Raw genomic sequence first — 6,478 nt, 5'->3', positions numbered from 1 at the left:
TAGTCCTGTGTTTAACTGTGTGTTGGATATAGCTTTTTTTGTTACAACCAGTCTTTGTGAACATGTATCTGTGTGGGTGTATACCTCAAAGCACATCTGTGCTTGAGAGCAGTGTTAAAAGCCCTCAACTATCTATTTGCAGCTCATTAGAAAGAAGACATTAATTGCTTCTTTAGTATTCTCTTCTCACTTCAAGTGTTCCCCCTCATTTCCTTTTTCTCCCCAAGAGTGACACATTTAGTTATCTAAATTTTAATCATTTAGGTTGTTTCCCACATTGAATGCTTGATAGGACAGAAGCAAGCAAAGTCCAGCAAAGCTTTTCTTTGTCAATATGGGTCCTGTTTGTACTGTCCCCATCACCCTCCCCATTAGGAAACCTTGTGATTCCTGTCCAAATTATTCTCTAAGGAAAACAGGACCCCCATTTACTTGCTTTCTTCTGATCAAAGGTGAGATTGGAAATCAACCCACTTAGAGACTGGAATCAAGAAGCATATTGCCCAAAATCTTCAAAAAATATTAAGAGAAAATGAAAAGGGGGGAGTAGAGGAGAGAGAGAGAGAGAGAGAGAGAGAGAGAGAGAGAGAATATGAATAAATGCATCTAAAGATATAGTGATAAATATATGACTTTTCCTGATCCACAAAGGAGTTGAAAAAGATCATCACTGACAAGTAAGACTTTAAACATACATGAATGATTTTACTAAACTATATTTTAAGAGTACTAGCATATTTTCTTTACTATATAAATTGTCATTGAAGTTGTTTATCTGGTATTATTGCATAATCACCTGCTCCACTTTGGCAATGAAGTGAGCTTGTAGGACTACAAATTTGTTTACATTTAACTGTTGTAACCCTTCTCTATAGTAATACAAGCTCTAGGTTGGCATTTACATATAAACTAGCCAATTACTTATATTTTTGTTTGTTTCCCCTATAGCAGAATGATGAAACCAAATTCTTGCATGTATAATTCTAAGAAGAAATGCAAGTCTAATGAAAAAATAAGATTCACACATGCTGTTCAATAAAATGTACAATCCTAGTGCTACCAGGATGACCAAGCACATTTTTATATGTAAGAAGTATACTGCAGATTGTTTTTAAAAGGCATCCTTCATGAATATAAGAGAGGAAGAATCACAAAGAAAAACAAGTTGCTTTTCTTATCATTCTATCACCACATATTCTGTTGTTCCTTCTGCAAAGTGAACACAGAGAGGTAGCCAATTAACTTTCTTGAGTAACCAAATATTTAAAACAAGTAAATACACAAAAACCTTTCAGCAACCTTCATTTGTTGGCAAGGTAACCACAAAGAATCAATAAATAAAGTGAAAAGCACTTGTCAGAAGATTGTATTTGCCACACGGCTGTGTTGCTTACTGACAGTCCACCTGACTGGCTCCTGTCCCCAGATTCCCCCAACCCAGGTGGCTGCTCCTTTTCAAATTCACCTAGATCTTCCTCCCAGGTCTTGAAATAAGTCTTACCCAACTCAGTGATCTGAGATCAAGTCAGATTTGCTGATGGCCCCTCTTTAACCCTGGTGTCTGCCCCAACTGTTCCTGGTTGGGTTTATTTCCTATCTCCTAATTACATGATTGACTGAGCTTCTTGCTAGTTTTTCCAAATAACATGTTTCTCTGTTCTCAGAAGCGTATATATTAGTTTTCTAGGCCTGCTGTGACCAAGTACCACAAACGAGGTGGCTTAAACAGAAATTGATTGTCTCACAGTTCAAGATCAGTGTGTTAGCAGAGTTGCTTCCTTCTGGGGGCTATGAAAGAGAGTCTGTTTCATGCCTCTCTCCTAGCTTCTGGTGAGTTGCTGGTAATCTTGGGTACTCCTTGGCTTGTAGAGACATCACTGATCTCTGCCTTCATGTTAACATGCTGTTTCCCCTATGTGTGTGTCTATCTCTTCACATGGCATTCTTTCTATAAGGAGACCAATCATATTGGATCAGAGACCCACCCTACTCCAGTATAACCTTATCTTACCAAATTATAACTGAAACAACCCTATTTCTAAATCGGGTCACATTCTGAGGTACTAGGGGTTAGGACTTCAACATATGATTTGGGGAGAGCACAATTCAACTCATATCAATTTACTAACTCTTGTCCTAATTTCTAAATGTCGACCTGCTTGATTTCTGCCAATGGCAGGCACACAGCTCACCTTCAGTTGCTTATTCTACCAATTCTTTGATAAGCATCTTGGATTTGATTTCACTTGACTATATTTGTGATCTTCCTCGTTTCTCCTTAGGACATTAATGTCCTAAGTCTATACCTACCATGGGATTCATGTCTCATTATGCCTAACCCTTTGTAGTAAGCAGAATAATGCCCCTCCCCCAGGTTTTAGAAATTCTAATCCCCAGAACCTGAGAATATGGTAGGTTCTGTAGCAAACAGGAACTGAGGTTACAGGTGGAATTTAGGTTGCTAATCCACTGACCTTAAAATAGGAAGGTTATCTAGTTATCCATGTAGGCTCTATGTAATCAAAGGGTCTTTAAAAATGAAAGTTGGGAGTCAAATAAGATGGTTAGAGAAAGTATGTGATTATAGAAGCAGGCTCAAAGACATGCTGTGCTGCAGCTTTGAAGATGGGGGGAGGGGACTGCAAGCTGAGGAATGCAGGTGGCCTCTAAAGCTGGAAAAGACAAGGAAACAAATTCTTTCTTACAGCCTCCAGAAAGGAACACAGCCCTCCTAATACCTTAACTTGGGCCCAGTAAGATTCATACCAGACTTCTGAAATATAGAACTATAAGATAATAGATTTGAATTGTTTTAAGCCATTGAGTGGGTGGTGATTAATGGCAGCAATAAAACACTAATACACCCAAGAATTGAAAACTCCCAGCCATGCCCTTAGTTTAGACACCAGTCTTTGGATGACCTTGAAAGTTCGCCTGTTCCCCCAGTCCTAGACTGACCCCTAGTCAACCAGTCCTGCCACCACTTCAAACCTTAGAATGAACAGGCATTTGATGCAACATGGTGTAAAGCATTCGTGTTTGCATGAGCACTAGAGCCAGATTTGACTGCAAATTCTGATTTGGCCACTTTCTAGCTCTATGACTTTTGATAAATCACTTAACCTTTCAGAGCTTCAGTTTTCCTTATCTTCAAAAAAGAGATAATAAGGAATACTCGTTATTATGAGGATTAGTAATAATATCTTTAAATGCACCTAACAATGCGTTGAATATACCTATTAGGTAGTCAATAAGAAGTAGCTATTGTTAGGGCATTTTAAATTCTTCTTTTTTTTCTTTATTGATTTGATAGAGAAAGAAAGGGAGGGGGAGAGAGAGAGATAGAAACATCGATGACAGAGAACATCGATTGGCCACCTCCTGCATGTCCCCCACTGGGGATTTGGCCCACAACCTGGGCATGTGCCCTGACTGGGAATCAAAACCGGAGACCTCTTGGTGCATAGGTTGATGCTCAACCACTGAGCCACACCAGCTGGGCGCATTTTAAATTCTTAAGATTGCTGTTTCATTTTAGAGTCAGAATATAAACAGGTAATGGGATCTTGAAAGAAGAATCAGTGAGGCATGTGTCCTAAAGGACTTATTGGTGAATGGATGGATATTCAGGAATAAAGAATCGTTAAACTGTCAAAGTGTGACCAATGATATTTTTTAGACAGGGAGACCCTGAAATAGAAGAGGACAATACCTGTACATTGAGTTAATTGTCAAATATGTGTTCTTCTTCAGTAGACAGAGAATCTGTATTTTAATAATGTAAGTAACTTGGGAGCTATTTGGAAGATCACTTGCATTAATTCTTTTTCCTTCAAAGGACTCTATATCTCATGGCCTAAATCTGCTTCCTCATGTCATCACAACATCATAAACTTGAAAGCTACCCAAAGATCTTTAGAAAACTAGAAGTTATAAAATACCTAAACATTACTCAGAACAAAAAGTCATTTATTTGAAAAACTATTTTTTTTAATTTCTTCTGGTTAAAAAAAGCAAGGGAACAAAAAGAATGCAAAGAATGCTAAAGTGGCATTAAAACCTTGTAGTAAAACTTGATAGGCTGAAGTAGTAATTTCCTTTGCAAGTTAAAAAAAAAAAAAAAAAAAACTTCAAGAAATAGCAAGTTATTGATGATCTTAATGTACTCAGAAAAATAGGACCAAACTTAAGGCTGTATTTTTTATTTTTAGTTTAATTGCAGACCTACAAATTCCAGAAAATTTTAAACCATGGTAGTTAGCATCTGAATCAAATTGTGCAGTTTTGTTAAATATTTGTCAACTAAATGATGCATAAAAATCAACTTAAAATATATTTTGAGACTTAAATGCATTTTTAATGTTAAGAACCAAAAAACATAGGTAATAGACTTTTATACAGAAACAGGAATGATTGCCAGAGAATTTCTGCTTCTGAAAATGTCTTAACTTACAAATAAAGAAAGAAAGAAATATGAAGCTAGCACCATGATCACATTTCACAGGACTAGAAAGCAAGTGGTATCACCCTTAAAGGAACAAATGGGATTCATTGGATAATTTCAGTTGTAGAGAACTGTGATGACTGGGTGAGGCTACAACAGCAGTTGTAGGGCAGAAACTCTCCAGAGAGCAGGCAGCTCTAGCATGAAAGTAGAGTACCTAGAAGAAATACATTCCTTTTTTCCTGGGGAGGAGCCAAATGCCAGGTTCAGACAAGTTGAAGGTCAGAACGTGGCACCAGAACACATGTGATACACAAGGAAGTAAATAGGTTTGCTGAGGAATTAAGGAGCTGGATATGTTTAATGGAGAGAGGGATGAAGAAATAGAGCCAAGAACAGGATGACATCACTCAGAATCACTGATCAGGAGCAGAGTAGGGGACACACTGTGGAACTTCAGAATACAGCAGGCAGTTTCTTCTGAAGATGAGCTTGTGGGCATGGCCTCATTTTCACAATGTCAGCCAGGACCTTCTGCCTGCTAGTCTCAGCTCTTAAAGTGGTCAGGCCTGGCCAGGTGGACAACAGTGTGAGTCTTGGCAAGCAGCATCCTTGTGATTTGATATTGCAAAAACAGAATGTGTTCAGGTAGTAGGTCCCAGAACACAGTCTGGGATTCTGCCAAACAAATATGTCCTGAAATATGCTGAAAAGACCTTTACACAGCAAGGTATTGGCACTTCTTATTTCCCGTCTAAGATATCCCCAACATCTTCAGCCAGTGACAAAATTAAACATTCACCCCAAACTAAGACATAACCTGATCCATGATGAATCAGAAAATTCTATCAATTTGGGCAACACTTAATTTCTAGAAGTTTGTGAAATGGGATAAATAAGATATCAGATGCCCAGAGTCAACAGGGACTTCCTCACTCATTTCAGTTACTGATTTATGTAATAATTTCAGGCAAGTGGCCTTGGACAAAAAATAAATCTGCAACTGCATTTATAATTGTAAATGAATATATTGGTATGATATCTTGCTCTCTGAGTTGGGAACACCCTAACCTCATTCCAAAGACTGGCAAATGTGTTGTTATATGAACTCAGAGTATCTATTCTAGCTTACCCAGATGAACAAGTAAGTATACCTAGCTAAAATGCAGAAAAATATCTGAAACATTGCAGATTGGTGCTACATGCAGCCTTAATCAGAAATCATATTATTTCAACTCTGTCTCCTATATATCTCCCAAATCAATCCACATTTTTTTTTCTAGACCTGTTAGTGGCACTGTCCTAGTTTAGGGCCCATCACCTGAATTATTGAAATAGCTTTATAATTGGCCTTCAGTCTTGTTTTCCCCCATTTCTTCCAATGTTTTTTCCATACTATAGAATTATGGCTTTTCTAAATATTTTACCTGCTCATTTCACTTCCATAGCTGAAATCTTTAAAACTTTTCTTGGGATAAAACCCATATTCCTTGAAATGGTCTGTCTACAAAGATGTTTATGATCTTCTTATCATTCACTCCAACAATTTAAATTACATATTCCAGCCCCATGGGACAACTTTCAGTTCCCAAATGCCATGCTTTCTCACCTCTGGGTCTTCCACTTTATGTTCTCTCTGCCTGTAACATTCTTCATGATCTCTCTCCAACCTTCCCCCCCCTCCCCCTTCAACTCTCATGGCTAGTTGTTACTTGCCCATCAGGTTTGGGCAGACACTATTTGTACTCAACAGTATCCACTTTTCCTTCTTCATCCTCAGTACAAATATTACATTTTCTAGCCTCCCTTGCAGTTAGGTGTGACCGTGTAACTAAATAAAACGTGGTGGAAGTGATGTGTTACTCTCATTTAAGAATTAACACCAATCCTTGTTAAATTCTCCTAAAAAAACTGAAGAAGGAACAGTTCCAAACTCATTTTATGAGGCCTGATACCAAAGCCGGATATAAGCACACTACAAGAAAAAAAAAACTATAGGCCAATATCCTTGACAAATATAGATACAAAAATTCT

This window comes from Molossus molossus, unplaced genomic scaffold, assembly GCF_014108415.1.
Source record: "Molossus molossus isolate mMolMol1 unplaced genomic scaffold, mMolMol1.p scaffold_m16_p_5, whole genome shotgun sequence".
NCBI lineage: Eukaryota > Metazoa > Chordata > Mammalia > Chiroptera > Molossidae > Molossus > Molossus molossus.
Note: the sequence above shows the minus strand (reverse complement) of the source record.